The sequence below is a fragment of the Artemia sp. Qi Xiang Cuo genome, chromosome 9 (genome assembly GCF_049724085.1).
Source record: "Artemia sp. Qi Xiang Cuo chromosome 9, ASM4972408v1, whole genome shotgun sequence".
NCBI classification, from domain to species: domain Eukaryota; kingdom Metazoa; phylum Arthropoda; class Branchiopoda; order Anostraca; family Artemiidae; genus Artemia; species Artemia sp. Qi Xiang Cuo.
In genome coordinates, this window is record NC_142802.1 from 51,361,262 (window position 1) to 51,378,446 (window position 17,185).

Consider the following 17,185-nt stretch of genomic DNA (forward strand, 5'->3'; position numbering starts at 1 on the left):
TAGTGCCATTAGGGACATATCCCTGTTTCAGCACTCTCTAGATGGCTGTCAGTTTGTTTATCAAAGTTGTGTTTCTCTGATCCAATGGCTATCTGGATTCTACAATTTAAACCAATGGGAAGGGTCTCCCTTACCTTAGTCTATGAGTCATGTGTGTAAGAATGTTTTCTCTCCAAAATCAATCCAGGCTATTTTTGAAACTATTTAAGGTTTCAAATTTTGCAACCATTTCTAGGAGTGAGTTCTAGTCAACCACTGCTCAGACACTCAAAAATTAGCCTTTGATCTATTTACTGCTATGGGTTTGAATTTTTTTTTCTTGGTGTCCTCTTATGGTATTTACTTCTGAAGGGTAAAAATACTTTTGGAAAGACAGTTTCTCTAGGTTGTGCTTTACTTTGTACAGCTGTATCTGGTCTACTCTTATTTATCTATATTTCAGGGTGGGTATGTTCAGTTTGAATAGTTGTTCTTCATAGCTTAAGTCTTTTAAACCAGGAAGAAGTTTGTGGCATCTCTTTGGACCTTTTCCAGGGCAGCCAAGTCTGTTTTATAGTGAGGTCCCCAAATCACATTCCAATACTCTATAGCATATCTGACAATCTTACCAAACAATTGTGTCTAGGCCTATTTAAAACCAAAATCTACTGCTCTGATTTAGTGTTAAGGAAAATTCTAATGTCCAGCAGTGCTGTGGGTAGGTCTGAATTTGATTCTAGTTAACAGTAAAGGCAATTCTAGTGTATAAAAAGTACTACTTTATTTGGGCCATTCATACAAAGACATAGGAGGCCTATAAAACCACAATAAATTTTTAATTTTTGAATGATAGCCTAGGCCTAGAAATATACATAAGGATCAAATGGGAACTGAGTAAGTATTTTCAGCAATCCCAAAATAGCCAAAAGCTAATCAACTAGATTTATACCCCTTTGTTAGGCTACTGGTTGTTTGCTTGGACAGTTGGGAATCAAAATAAGATTAGCCTAGGGGCTCTAGGCTACTAAAATCAGCAACAGAAAGGGAAGACTTTGAATAACAAAGTATTTAGGCCAGTAAAATCCTACTTTAGGCTATTTTGGAAAGAGGTTAGGTTAGAAAAATGAAACTTTCAGGGATGGGTCTACAGGCTAAAGTATGTCCCAGGAAGGTATTTTGAAGTACCTACCTCCACTGCTCTCTCTAGAGGGTCCTGACCTTTGATGACCTTTAAAAATCCATGTATTATAAAAGTGAAACCTTGCAAAATAGATCTTCTGCTTGGTAAAATTCAAGTCTTGAGTCTACAGGATAAAGTATGTCCCAGGAATGTATTTTGAAGTAGCCTAGGCTATATCTGTAAAGAGCATTAAAAAAGGCATTGATTGGTATGTTTACTTTATTTGTAAGTCAATAATATGAATTGCAAAAAATTTACTGAGGTAGGTAGCCTAATAATCATTTTTGTTGGAAATGATTTTTACTCCCACCCCTATATAGGCTATACCAATTCAGGGTATAGGCCTATATTTGCACATTAAAGGGGGTGTCTAATTGGCACTTTTAATGTTAGCCTATATAATAGAAATCTCAGAACAAAAATATAAAAATAAAGTAATATCATTCAGCCAGAGGGGGGCAGGCACCCCCCCCCCTTATGGGGGGGGTGCCTTATTATATTTGGAAAGAGCATAAAAAAGGCATTGAGTGGTATGTTTACTTTATTCGTAAGTCAATAATATAAATTGCAAAAAATTTACCCCTACTTCTCCCTCAAGAGGGCCCTGAAATTTCCCTACATGAAAGGTCTATAGGCCTAGGCTACCTATTGAAATTTTGACAAAACAACATTTTTCCTTAATTTTCAGTTTCTTACTCTCTGCTTTGGTTCTGAAAATGAAATTCCTGTTGTTTGAGTAGAATTTTAAGCCATATCAATGTTTTTTTTTTTCAAATTTAGGAAGATGAACTTACTAAAGCTATTTTGGCAATGACCCCTTCTTCTTCTATTTAACAGCAGGCGGGCTTTTCAGTATAACTATTTAGCCCTTTTCCTTTTGCTTCACTCTGTGGGCTACAGAGCTCACTGGCTTGATTGCCTCATATTTATTAGATATATTCAGATATCTTTCAGCAGATCTTTCGACTCTAGGAGTTCAAATATAAGATGATAGATGTCGATTTCTATGCTCTGTGTGCAGGTATAGTTGGCTAGGCTCTTGGCTGATAGTGGGATTTTGTGGTGTTTGAAGTATTTTAACAGTTTACAAAGCAAGGTATGTTGTGCGTGTCTTTTGATTTATACTCGTATTTAACCATGGATAAAATTTAGATCTCATTAGGGCTTATAGTGGGAAGACGTTCTAAAAATTTTTTTTAAGTTCCTCTACCTCCCCAACATGAAATACGAAGTTCCCTTCCCCTTCTATTATTTCTAAAACTCCACCTGCAAGTTTCAACTCTATCCTTCATGCCTTTCCTAAAATATTGCAGATATATTATTTTGAAAACCAGGATACACTTGCTGTCTTTTGATCCCCCTTTGCCCCTTCTTTGTGAGTCGAAACCTAAGTTCCACTTGACCCGTTTAACATTCCCTGAAAATTTCAACTTGACCCAACAAGATTCTGCCGGCTATTCTGCATTCAAATGCCCCGAGAAAAAATGTTTATCCAAGTGGTGCCCCAACAGATAATACGCCCGGGGCAAGCATACCTATTTACCCCTAGATGCGTTACTGCTGTCAAAGAAGTTAAATTTAACGTTTGGAACTTGCCATAAATACGATTGAAATGTCTGTAGTCGTCAACCAATGTAGGGACCAAACACATTTAATTTCGCAGCTGGGGCCGTCGATCCTCAGTCTTCTTAAGAAGAAGTAGATGAAATAAAAATTTACATAAAAGGGATTGACGACTACAGACATTTCAATCGTATTTATGGCAAGTTCCAAACGTTAAATTTTACTTCTTTGACAGCAGTAACGCATCTAGGGGTAAATAGGTATGCTTGCCCCGGGCGTAGCATCTGTTGGGGCACCACTTGGATAAACATTTTTTCTCGGGGCATTTGAATGCAGAATAGCCGGCAGAATCTTGTTGGGTCAAGTTGAAATTTTCAGGGAATGTTAAACGGGTCAAGTGGAACTTAGGTTTCGACTCACAAAGAAGGGGCAAAGGGGGATCAAAAGACAGCAAGTGTATCCTGGTTTTCAAAATAATATATCTGCAATATTTTAGGAAAGGCATGAAGGATAAAGTTGAAACTTGCAGGTGGTGTTTTAGAAATAATAGAAGGGGAAGGGAACTTCGTATTTCATGTTGGGGAGGTAGAGGAACTTAAAAAAAATTTTTAGAACGTCTTCCCACTATAAGCCCTAATGAGATCTAAATTTTATCCATGGTTAAATACGAGTATAAATCAAAAGACACTGTGTTGCAACATTAAACAGCGTAGGTTCATAATCTTGGGAATAGCTTTTGGGACCAAGTTGAAGCTTTACTGGAATTTGCTCCATTTTGGGAAGTGGACCTCGAATTATGAACTGTTGAATGAGGGGCAGCGAAGTAGAGGTGTATAGTTTTGCCTACAACCCTTCTTTAAGTTTTAGCAGCATAAGGCACTGCAGGACTAGAATCTGTTCATGGTGCAACAGTGATGTAAATTGAGACACTAATTATGCTAAAATTATTACAATAATGTTTGTATCCAGCATCTCATTATCCGCGTTATCAAAATAGATATCTGCCACATTTTGGGAGCGGCTTGAAGAATTGAGCTAAAACTATGAGAATGTTGGGTGAGGAAGAAATTTTTTTTTATCTATATTGGCTTGGAGAGAAGAAAGTCAGCTTTATTATTTCTCCTCGTTCCTTATGGGCTAAGAGTGTAGTGGAAATGGATATTTTTTGTTTCTGTTAAAGACAGGGTATTATACTTTTCAGAAAGAGAATATCTTTTTCTGGCGCTTCAAAATGAATTTCATTAATAATTTCAAGAATTGTAAAATTTAAAAGTATATGGATTGGTCTGCTCAATATGTCTTAGGGCTTTATCTGTTGTCGTAATTTCTGCTGACAGTATAGACAGGCCTTCTGGGAGCCTTATCATTAGATTTTCAGTGCACTAGGTTGAAGTTTCACTTTCAAGCTCTATGTTAATTTTACCGCACGAAAGCAATTCGTAATTTGGTCCATTATAAACATACACATGACGATCAGTTTAGTTCTATTATCTTACTAAGACATATGTATTTATCAATGGTTTCTATTGTTCAATTCCTTTTGTTTCAGGTGTATAGAAATTCGATAGCAGAATAAAACTTCCATCAATATCAATTTTTGATATCGGAGAAAATTATTTACTTTTTTAATGAGCGGTAGCATCAAAATTAAAACGAAGGAATTATGACACGCAATATTTCTAATTTAGTTTCTATGAAAAAAGGAACTGTTTCTTTATATAAATATATTGCTGACTATCAGCTTAAATTTACTTTTACACTGTGAGCCTAACATTCGCTTGTGAATATTTATGTTCGCTTTAAGTTTAATTTAAAGGTTTTTATTTATTTATTTATTTATTAATACCAAACTACGATAAGCTTTATCACGCTTATAGCACTGAACAATTATAAAAAAGTCAATAACAATGTTGACAACATCATACAGACTTACAATTTTATGAATAGTTACACACTCTGAAAACATGATAACTGAAACATACAGTAACATACCAAACTAACTGAAACATATCTGATAATAGCTGAAACATACAGAAAAGTATGCCTACAAAATAACTGAAAACATACTGGTCCAACATCTGCTAATACAAAAGTAAAAATATTCTCAAAACGAATTTTGATAAGACGTAGTATAGAAATCTGTAGAGGCTAAAGTACTTTTGAAAGACTGGACCGTGTTACTCGCAACTATTTCTGACGGAAGGGAGTTCCAAGTCTTCCACACTCGGCTAGATAAAGAGTTTTGGCCTAATCCTTTCTGTGAACATGGTGGGTAAATTTTTGTGTTTGTTGTTGACGGGTACTACTGTATTCTGTAAAAGTGAAAAAGTGAGTTTGAGTGGTATTATCAATGTTCCTAACAATGTGGAATGTATTTATTAGATCGATTGTATCTCGTCAGAACTGAAGACTAGGCAACTGTAGCTTAACATTCGCTGGTGGTAAGGTAGATTTCTCAATTAAGGTATGAGTTTGGTGGCCCTACGTTGCACTCTCTCAGCCCTCTCTCTATCTCTCTTCTTAAGGGGATACCATACTGATGAGCAATACTCAAGAATTGGACGTACAGTGGATACATAAAGTGAAATCAATGAACGAAGATTGAACTTAGAATATGTACGCTTTACTGTCTTTAATTCTTTTTATTATTTTTCTTCTTTTCTTCTTTTTCTTCTTTACTTCGATTTACTGTCTTTTTAATATTTTAGGTTTGTTATATTCATTCATAGTTGCTTTTGTACGGCTTAAGTTTGGTCCTTGCATGACTTAATTGTTTTGTATGGGCACTATTTTCGTTTTATCCTGTTTTTCCTTATCCCAACAATTTCAGTTTACCGCATGAAAATGGTAAGGGTCAAGAGTCTGAAGCTTTTACAGAAGGTATGGAACTCCAGTGGGATAGAATGGCATTATATTAGTCTCATTAATACTTAAATGAGACTAAAGAGGACGGTTTTCTTCTGTCCTTGAGTCAGAGCATTCCATGTAAAAGCTGAAATAGACTTTAGTAGTTAATATAAAAAATTGTATTTGAATTTTTTTGGGTGAAGCTTTCATTCTTTTGAGGTATTAAAATTAATGCCTCAAAAGAAAAGTAAAGAGCTCCATTAAACAAAAATAAGCAAGAATAAAATCAAACAATCTACCAAGCATAAAACTACCATAAATCAGTATCGATAAATAAATGAAACCCAAAACGAACAGACATTACAATAAATAACCGAGTCAAACTCAAAACAAGCAGAAATTAACATAAGTTGGGTGCAAAACCCCTATGCCTTCCCAAGGCCAGAACAAAATTTGCACTTTACGGAAAAAATACAAATGTATGTGCATTGTCAGTTTAATATAAATATACTGATATTTAGTAATCAAAATCTTAAAATTATTTGATTTATTAAACTTATAAAAGTAAAAACATTTTCAGTAAAGTGCAAATTTTGTTCTGGCCTTGGGAAGGTATAGGGGTTTTGTGCCCAAGTTATGTTAATTTTTGCTCAGATTGAGTTTGACTCGGTTATATATTGTAATTTCTGTTCGTTTTGGGTTTCATTTATTTATTGATGCTGATCTGTGGTAGTACGCTTGATAGATTGTTTGATTCTATTTTTGCTCATTTTTTGATTAATGGAGTACTTTTCTCTGAAAAACTTATTTTGTGGAAAAAGTTTTTTTAAATTAATTTCTGTTCGTTTTATATTGACATAGTCTTTTGAGGGAAAAAGAAAATAATACTTTAAATCTTTTTTTAAGACTTTATAGTTTGGGCTGCTATTTGTATGCCGGAGAACAATTTTCAGCAATTTTTAACAACTTATACCCTTTTAAAAACTGGACACAAAAAGAACTGTTTAAATTATTTTCATACCTCCTCTAGTTGATCTGAAATGGACAACTTGATACCATTCGCAAAAAAATCTGTTTACTTTCTTTGACAGCTTGAATACACTTACGCTATTTTGATTTGGTTAAATTTTAAGAGCAGAAATGACAGGGTTGACGTGGGAGGGTGGGTGTGGAAGGGGGATTAGTTGCCCTCAAATCACTTCCAGCTATTAAAAAGGGCACCAGCCCTTTCTATTTTTAAGTGAATGAACCCTTTTCGAAGTTCCCACGACAACTCCTTCGATACGAAGTGCCCTGGTCTAAACAACAACAAAAAATAATACATTATATCCACTTCGATCTTTACTATAAAAATATAAAGCCTTCCAACACTTTTGACTATTAAAAATGGCACTAGGCCTTTCGATTTCCAATCGAATGAGCCCTTTTGGAAACGATAACGTTTTCTATAAACACCTTATATGCCCACAGGGCATAAATTACAACCTTTACCCTAAGGTCTGTTAGGGTGGTTTTCATCCTCTAAGACCAAATTTCCAGAACTTTTAACTATGTTAAACAAAATGGCTATCTCAAAATTTTGATGGGATGCATTTGGAGAAATGGTGGGCGTGTGCGGGGTGCTAGTCGCCTTCCAACCACTCTCGACCATTAAAAAAGGCAAAAGCCACTCCAATTTCATATTGAATGAGCGCTTTTCGAAGTTTCTCCGACAACTTCTTCGATACGAAGTGCCCTGCTCTAAAGGAAAAAATTAATAAATAATACATTGTGCCAATATCATTCTTATGTGCACCCAGGGCATAACTTGAATCCCTTGCCCTGGGGGTTGTGGGGGAATGTCCTCCTCTTTACTTAGTCCCTGTTTCTTGTCTTGTTCTCGAGTGTCCCCGTTCTTCACTTAGGCAGCGCGATCGTGCTGCCTAGGATATATGCAACAACTTTCTGTATAAACCTTATTTGCCCCCAGGGCATAACTTACAAACCTTGCACCGAGGGCTCTAAGGGGGTTATCAGCCTAAAAGACCTAATTTCCAGAACGTTCAACTACGTTGAACAAAATGGATATCTCAAAATTTTGATTGGATGTGTTTAGGAACATGGCGGGCGTGAGAGGGGCGTTAGTCGCTATCCAATCACTTTCAACTATTAAAAAAGGCACTAACCCTTTCAATTTCCAATTAGTGAGCCCTTTTGAAGTTTCTATGACATCGCTTTCAATAAACACTTTATATGCCCCATGGCATAACTTACAACCCTTGCCCTGAGGGATGTGGGGGGAGGGGTTGTCATCCTTAAAGATCATAATTTCCAAAACTTTCAACTACGTTGAATAAAATGGCTATCTAAAAAATTTGATTGAATGTGTTTGGGGAAAAGGTGGGCGTGAGAGGGGGGTTTGTTGCCCTCAAATCACTTTTGATTATTAAAAAGGGCACTAGCCCTTTGAATTTCAAATCGAATGAGCCCTTTTTCAAGGTTCTACGACAAAGATTTCAATAGAAACCTTACATGCCTCCAGGACATAACTTATAATCGTTTCCCTGAGGGTTTTGGGGGAGTGTCCTCCTCAAAAATATATTTTCTATCTGGAAATCAACTACGCTGAACAAAATGGCTGTCTCAAAATTTTATTGCATGTGCTTGGGGGAATCACGGGCGTGGGAGGGGGGCTACTTGCCCTCCAATAACTTTCGACTACTGAAAAGGGCACTGACCCTTCGAATTTCCAATCGAATGAGCCTTTTTTGAAGTTTCTACGAAAACGCCTTCTATAAAAACCTTATATGCCCCTAGGACATAACTTAAAACCCTTGCCCTGAGGGTTGTGGGGGAGTGTCCTCCTCAAAAACATATTTTCTATGTGGAAATCAACTCCGCTGAACAAAATGGCTATCTCAAAATTTTGATTGGATGTGTTTGGGGGACTGATGGGCGTGGGGGGAAGGCTAGTTGCCCTTCAATCACTTTCAACTATTAAAAAGGGTACTAGCCCATCGAATTTCCAATCGAATTATCCTAGTTTTGAAGTTTCTACGACAAACCTTCTATAAAAAACCTTATATGCCCCAAGGGCATAACTTATAACCCTTGCCCTGAGGGTTGTGGGGGAGTGTCCTCCTCAAAAAACATATTTTCTATCTGAAAATTAACTATGCTGAACAAAATGGCTATCTCAAACTTTTGATTGGATGTGTTTGGGGGAATGATGGGCGTGGGGGGGGGGCTAGTTGCCCTCCAATCACTTTCGACTACTAAAAAGGGCACTAGAACTCTCAAGTTCCAATCGAATGAGCCGCTTTCGAAGTTTCTACGACGACCCCTTCCATATGGAGCGCTCAGCTCAAAAGGAGAAAAAATAATAAATACTATGTTGTACAAATATCGTTCTCACATACCCCTTGGATATAACTTAAAAACTTTGCCCTGTGGGTTTTAGCGGAGTATCTTCATCAAAAACATATTTTATTTCAAGAAAGCAATAATTTTATCCAAAATGGTTTCCTTGAAATATTTATTGTATGTGTTCGGGGAAATGATGGGCTTGGGGGGGGGGGGGGGACTAGTTGCCCTCCAATCACTTTCGACTATTAAAAAGGGCACTAGCCCTTTGAATTTCCAATCGAATGAGCTTTTTTTGAAGTTTCTACGACAACGCCTTCTTTAAAAACCTTATATGCGCCCAGGGCATAACTTAAAACCCTTGCCCTGAGGGCTCTGGGGGAGTGTCTTCCTCGAAAACATATTTTCTATCTGGAAAACAACTACGCTGAACAAAGTGGCTATCTAAAAATTATGATTGGATGTGTTTGCGGGAATGATGGGCGTGGGGGGGGGAGGTTAGTTGCCCTCCAATCCCTTTCGACAATCAAAAAGGGCACTAGCCCTTTGAATTTCCAATCGAATTTCCATATGAAGTACCCTGCTCTAAAGGAAAAAAATAATACATTGTACATTGTGCCAACATCGTTCTTATATGCCCTCAGGGCATAACTGAAAACCCTTGCCCCGAGGGTCGTGAGGGAGTGTCCTCCTCAAAAACATATTTTATATCTGGAAATCAACTACACGAACAAAATGGCTATCTCAAAATTTTGATTGGATGTGTTTGGGGGAATGATGGGCGTGGGGGGGAGCTAGTTGCCCTCCAATCCCTTTCAACTATCAAAGAGGGCACTAGCCCTCTTCACCTTCTATAGAAACCTTATATGCCCCCAGGAAATAACTTAAAACCCATATCCTGAGGGTTGTGGGGGGTTGTCATCCTCAAAAACATATTTTCCATCTTGAAATCAACTGCGCTGAACAAAATGGCTATCTCAAAATTTTGATTAGGTGTGTTGCGGAGAATGATGGGCGTGGGGGGGGGGGGGTTTGGTGCCCTTTAATCACTTTCGACTATTAAAAAGGGTACTAGCCCTTCGAATATCTAATCGAATGAGCCTGTTTTCAAGTTTCTACGACAAAACCTTCTATAAAAACCTTATTTGCACCCAGAGCATAACTTACAATCCTGGCCCCGAGTGGTTTGGGGGAGCGCCTTCCACAAAAAGGTATTTTATATCAGAAAATCGGCTACGTTGGAAAAAATGAAAATCGCAAAATTGGGTCTGGATGGGTTTGGGGGACTGATGGGCGTGGGGGGGCTAGTTGCCCTCCAATCACTTTCGATTATTAAAAAGGGCACTAACCACCCCAATTTCCAATCGAATGAGCCCTTTTCGAGGTTTTTGCGACAACTCCTTCGATACGAAGTGCCTGTCGAAGAAAGAAAAAAAAACACATTGCGGCCACATCGTTCTTTACTTAGGCAGCACTAACGCGCTGTCTATGATATAATTGATTTTGGGTGGTAAGCTCCATTTCAACAGACAAGCTAAAGAGGAAGGTAGCAGTTTCAGATTGAACACTTTTATGCTACAATCTAAAAGTTTGTAATATTTGTGACGATTCCCTTTTTCTGTAACCAAAGTATCTTCTTAGAGTAAAAAATAAAAAAATTACAGATTCGAGCAAGGAACATTTTCGATCGGATTTGAAGGTGCTGCCATCCACATTTAAAAACCTCATCTGTTTGTGGTTTTTCTCTAGTTTTTATTTCATTTTCCTGTGTTTTAGATTGAGGTAAAACGAAGAAATCACATGTGCTACATAGACATCTAAAGTTCTCTCGTTGCTAAATAAATTAAGGTCTTTCTCTTTCTCTCTTCTTGGTGATCATATTAGAAATTTTGCCCATGGCAAGAAAACTAACTTTTGAATTCAGAGAGAAAAGATCTTCTTTGAGGAGCTGATGAGTGTGCATTGCATAGACTTTTTGTATAAAAATTTGCTCTGAGATATGCCATTTGAAATTTTCGAGAGGGCTTACAGCTTTTTTGTTTTTCCATTCGCCGGAAAAATGGATAATGACTCTGGTGAAACAAACAAAAACGATGATTTCATTTATTGCAAAAGCAAGCTGGTTCCGAACAAAACAGCCAATTAGCCCCCCTCTCTAAACTCCCTCCCATACCAGTGTTTAGGCAAAACAGATGTAAAATAAGATTTTTATTTCAAGAAATTGCTATTACAAGCCCTGAAGAGCCAGATTCAAATACGGGGTCAATAAATAAAAGCAGGACAAACAAAAAGCATAAAAAGCAACGAAAATTCAACGAATTGCAAAAGAATGCCAAAATCAAAACTGTCAGAATTAAACGCCATTCATTAATCACTATATAAACTGAGTTTTGTCATAACATGGTAAAAAAAAACAAAAAACTAGTAAAACTCAACAACAAAAATAGATAATACATAATAATTAGAAGGGACATTAAGAAACGGAAGGAAAAAGGCGAGTTAACAAATATAAAACTTGGACAGTGCCTAAGTAATATGAAGAGTGAACCTAGTGGGATTCTTTTTTATTTTTTCCGCAGTGTAGAGAATAGAGGGTTTTTTTACACATGTAGGTACAGTGACAAACGAGAGACAAGGTAAGAACAGATTGGAAACGACCCAAGGAGGGCGGAATCTGGGTGGGTAATGTCTTTTGGAAAATTGTGTTCCGTGTGAGGGTTTTGCGTTACCTTATTCTTAGAAAAGGAGGCACAACATACCCTTACTGCAATTAAGCGTTTCGAACCTAGATTTTTTAAGGAGAGCTCACTTTATACTAGGAGAAATCGCGACGCCAAGTATTATAAAGAGGACACGGGAATTTCAGGAGAGGCAGGATTAAGGAAATAGGGCAGGGATCTTAAGGAAACAAATCAGCATTATCATGGACTTAGAAGAGTTTACTCTCAGACACAAGTTCGAAGCATCTTGCACAATGACGGTGAGAATGCTCATAGAGTTAGTTATTAAATTTTTTTAGAAAGCTTCAACTACCGTAAGATCATCGACAAATTTCCATATGTCAGGATATACTTTAGCAATGCTAAAAAGCCAGGCTAGCAGGTGTATTGAACGTTTTTGAAACAAGATAATGCAACAATCTTCAATTCATATAGTTGAAAAGCGAAAGAGGATATGTGGCCCCTCCTCTTCCTCCTTCCGTGCACCTCTTGCTATCAACTTCGTACCCGAAAGGCAGGCTTATTGTACCTTGTTTGTTGCGAAATCATTCAATATTTTTAAATATGTATAACCAGAGCATCAAAATTGCTAATGGCTTCCCCAGCAACCCAATACCTAACCGCCAACCTTCTAATGAAAAGGAATGTGCACCGCAACTTTTTCCAACCACTATCTGTCAAAGATTTTGAAATAGTTATACTAAGAAGGACAAATTGGGCTATTGGTCCATCCAACCCCCCTCTTCCCACTTTCATTTCCACGGTGTTTTTTTTTTTGGCAGCCATGTTGCATTTTCTCCGATGTGAATTATGCAAGAAATTTCCAATATGCGTTTCTGGATTCACAAATTACAATTTTGCTCTCCCTTCCATCCCCTACCCCTCCAAGCACAGGTTTCTGAGAAGAAAGGAAAACATATTGTACTTCGTTTAAACTGTAATGACGCAGGGATTTTGTCTATTTTATCCTAAAACTGAGTGGTTGGAAGGCCCTCAAATATGTCCCTGCCTGTCCCATTCTCAACTTGTCCATAAAGGCAGACATTTTGCACTTTTTTGAACCGTTATCATGTAAAGATACCTTTTGCTGCATCATTGGAGGACTAAAGTAGGGCAATTGCCCTCCAGAAACCATCCCCAGCCCCTCAAACAGATTTTTAGTAGAAAGATAGCTATGCTACACCTTCTTTAAACCAGAATCATAAAAGGATTTTAAATTTAATATGATAAGAATTAAAATATTGAACCTTGGACCCCTTACCACCCCTATCACTACCTTGTTTTGCACAAAAGTTAGCATGTTTCACTCTGTTTAAAGTATAATCCCTCATTGATTTTTAATCTGTGCTAGCGGATGCAAAACAGTTGGCTATCCAAATTTCACTTCCTTTGCCCATTCTTCACCTCCTTTGCGTGCGCCAGCTTTCTAGCTTAATTTCCCTACAAATATTCACACTACCACAGTTGATCAGCATATAAACCCATTACGTAATAAATTCGTAAACATAAAATCAGAAAATCAGTCTAATAACAATGGACTTGCACAAAAACTTCCGACTCAATTTAGTGCAATCAATTGCGGAAAAACGTTTCGAACTAAGTAAAAGTTGACCCCTATTTAATAAGAATAACTGAGTTTTTCCGTTTTAATATAAAACGATAAAAAACCGTAAACATCTAGTAATGGGTAATCGGGAGCTCAGGCTCACGGACTTGCAACCAGACTTCATACATTTGAATTTATATTCACACTAGCGGAATTTTTTTTTGCCATAAACTTTCTGTCTGAGTAGCTGCAGGTGTTAGACCTAGTTTTCCCCAGAGCTACTGGTCTTATTGCAGCTACACGGGATAAAATTATAGAAATGCGACCTGACAAAGCTTTTGATGAAATTTTTCATAAAATCTTTCAGAATTTTATGTCTTAAATTTATACCCTACGGGGTTGGAACATCTGTTAAATCTTTGGCTGAATAAAACTTTTTGACAAAAAGTAGTAGGGAACTAGATAACAGTAATATAAAATTCCAAAAAAACTGCAAGACAACTTGATCATTTATAAATAGAAAAGAGTGTGTTTCGTTTTTAACGGCTACTTTATGTTATGAAAAACAAGTGGAAGTCAAGTAGAGTCTACTTTCTCAAGAAAACGGTGACTAGATTTTCATTGAAACTGAAAACTGAAACTGAAACTGGTGACAAGATTTTCATTGAAACTGAAAACTGAAAACTGAAACTGAAATGGTGACTAGATTTTCATTGAAACTGAAAACTCGAAACTGAAACTGAAATGGTGACTAGATTTTCATTGAAACTGAAAACTCGAAACTGAAACTGAAATGGCGACTAGATTTTCATTGAAACTGAAAACTGGAAACTGAAACTGAAATGGTGACTAGATTTTCATTGAAACTGAATACTTCGCTACAATAATAACAACATTCCGGACTGTGAATAAATTCAAAAAAATATTTAAAAAAGTTAAGTACAAATGAAGTCGTATAATAGTTAAGTAGGTTCAAATGAAGTCGGTTCAAGTTCTGAAATTGCAATGAATGAATAAATGAAACCTTCAGTGATCGGAAATTAAAATGAACACTAAAGTCAAACAGAAAGTTAAATTGACAAAAGTCACTTCAAATAAAAGTTAAGTGGAATGAAACCATTGTTACCAGCAGAAGATACTCATAATAGAAGAATTTGTGAACAAAAGGTTCAAAATGTGCATATATTCACTACCCTTGGAGTCATAATTTTTTCAGACAGATGGATGCAAAATTATTTGTTTTTAATATTTTTTGTATCAGTGTTTATATTAAAATTTTATGCTATTATCTTTTGAATTACTTTAATAGACTTAAGAGTCAGAAATGAGCAAAGAGTTACGAATAATCTTACATCATAATCCAAAAAAATTCCCTTGCTTTTATGGAAAGGCGAATATTTGTCGATCTTGTTTTTTCCTCTGTCTTTCCCTTTATTCTAAAGTTGATTTCTTAAGGTCACTTTTCTATTATTTTTGCTTACGCTTATTTTCTTTCTTATTTTCTTTCATGACTCGTTAAGGTTTATGTTTACTCTGCAGGTTTTAGGGTGTTTTTATTTAGACCACGTTCCGTCTTCAAGTTTCAACAATACAGGATGCAATGGCAACTTCAGTTAAACAGAATGGAAAATTACCGGTTCTTTTTTTTCAGATCTCTTTCCTTAAATTATCAATATAGTGAATATTCACTAAATTTTTAGATTTTATTAAGAATTAAACAATATTTTCTAAGGAATCTTGAATCTTGTTTCATAAATAACCTGGTGATTTCTTTTCACTTTTAAGCGGAAATAACAAAATTTAAACAATGGTTGTCTTGAGCAATCAAAAAATGTCCAGGTATATGTGACTTCATACCTGTATTTTTCTACAAAAAAAGACCTGAAATGGCTAATTTTCTACAAGCTTTATGTTACATAACAAACAATGTGTTGAAGATCTCTAATCGTTGTTTGTCTTTTTCTATTTTCGTAACTATTTCTTCGAGTTGTTTTTCTTCTTCATTTTTTATTATCTTTTAACTATTTTCTTTCAGCTAGTTTTTAATCAAAATATGGAGCTAGTGTTGAATTCTGTTCTGATACAAAAGATTTAAAAGTTTTTCTTAAGCGGCACTAATTCAAACTTACGTTAAGCGAGAAATAAATTAACAACTAGAAATCTTCGATCATACAACCAATTTGTATGTATTTCAAATATTAAGCCACATGCCTTTCTATTTTTCCTCTATTGCTTACTGGCTGTATAATATATTGGTTATACAAGGTAATTTTACTTTTGATGTCGACTATTTCCTGTCTATAATATTTTTTTTCTAAATTTCTGCTAAATCATCAGCATTAAAAATTAGCATACAACCCTGACAAGGATAGGCTTGGTATAAGAGGTTGGAACTATTCTGATGTTGCGAGAGAGTTTTGGGTCTCTGGTCCATCATAAGCTCCTTTTCTATGTCTTTATCATTGACAGATAAATCCTGCTTCTGTGGCCTCATTGCATCAGAGTGGAGGTTTCATATACAGCAGAAATGTCAAAAAAATCAAAATACATCATATACAGGATGGTTGTTAAAAGGGAGCAACATCAATATTCATGAGTTTATGAGGGTATTGAGTTGAAAGTTTCAAGGCATCTTGAGGGGGATATTCAAGAGTGATTGGGGGGGGGGGGTACTCCCACCTTCCTTTGCTCATTTAGATGCCTCCTCAGCATCCATAAATTTAGAAAAAGCCATTTTGTTCAAAATATTCAAAAGGTCTAACAATAATGCATCGAGGAATACCATGCTTCTCACAGCCCCCGGACTAAGGAGCGAAATGTATGCAATTTGTCCATTTTTACATGCCGAATTAGTCATTTAGAAAGGGGGAACGTTAGGTCCTGGGTATGTCTGAAAATTTGGGGAATGTTAAGAAGCAAGTTGAGCAAAATCAAAAGACACTACAAACATACAAATTATCTAAAAGGCGTATCTGTAATATTTACAGAAGAGGAAAGGGTCTTAAACTGAAACTTCCAAGGTCGTTACTACTACAATTGCTATTGTGACTGCAATTGCGACTACTTACGACTACAACTATAACTTTTTTCAACTGCGACTATGAGACTTGCGAAGGAAACTACTTAAACTACGCCTGACTGTGACTACTTATGACTGCGACTGCGACTATTTACGACTGTCTCTGTTTATGACTGTGACTAATTTTACTTACAACTACTTCGGGAAATTTTGAGAGGGGCATTGAACAAAATCAATACACACTATGTGGACACTGTTTGTCAAAAGGATCGGCAATAGCCCAGAGACGTGTATTTCTAGAGAGAGTATTTTTAGGGGATGGTTGAAAGGGATCAGAGGTAATCAGTCCTTCCCAATCTTATTTTTTTTAGATGCCCCCTCCGGAACACGGATAAAAATTTTGAAAAAAGTGAGTTGTTCAAAATAGTTGAAATGTCTAATAATAGTGTCTCCGGGGATGTCAAGCCCCATAAGCCCCAAGAGCAAGGGTTATAAATTATGGAACTTTCCCATTGGTTACATATACGATTTATTATAATGAAAGGATGAGTGACTGATCCAGGTTGTGTCTAAAAAAGCTAAGGGTATCAAGATGAGACTTCAGCGAGTTTTGAGGGAGATGCTTGACAAAACCAAATGACACTCTCTGCCTCCAGGCTGGAAATAGGGCTGTCTACAAAGTCTTGGGAACAGCTAAGGGTACTAAATTTAAACTTTCAGGGCCACTACTACTGCTACTACTATTGTAAGTGCAACTGCAACTGTGACTACTAGTGACTTTGAGTGATTGTGGTTATGACTGAAGTGAATGGGAACACTTCTACTGATGAGTACTTTCAGAAAATGTTGAGAGGGATGTTGTAAAACATCAAACCATACTATGTGCATTCCGGTTGTTGAACGGACACATCAGCAATATCTCAAGGACAGCTGAGGGTATTAAGATGAAATTTTCGCAGCATGCTGAAGTGTACACTAAAAAGCGGTGG

The 17,185-nt window shown here is 36.5% G+C and overlaps 2 protein-coding genes across 2 annotated transcripts in view; one reads left to right on the plus strand and one right to left on the minus strand.

Moving 5' to 3' along the window:
- Positions 1–1,927, minus strand: part of LOC148948774 (uncharacterized) — a 74,993-nt gene extending 73,066 nt beyond the window's left edge. Inside the window, 1 exon segment of the mRNA XM_089094672.1 lies at positions 1,856–1,927. The gene's annotated coding sequence lies outside the window, so the exon portion shown is untranslated.
- The window catches only part of LOC148948775 (thimet oligopeptidase-like), a 136,786-nt gene that overhangs the window by 17,678 nt on the left and 101,923 nt on the right, over positions 1–17,185 (plus strand). The gene's annotated exons all lie outside the window — the stretch shown is intronic.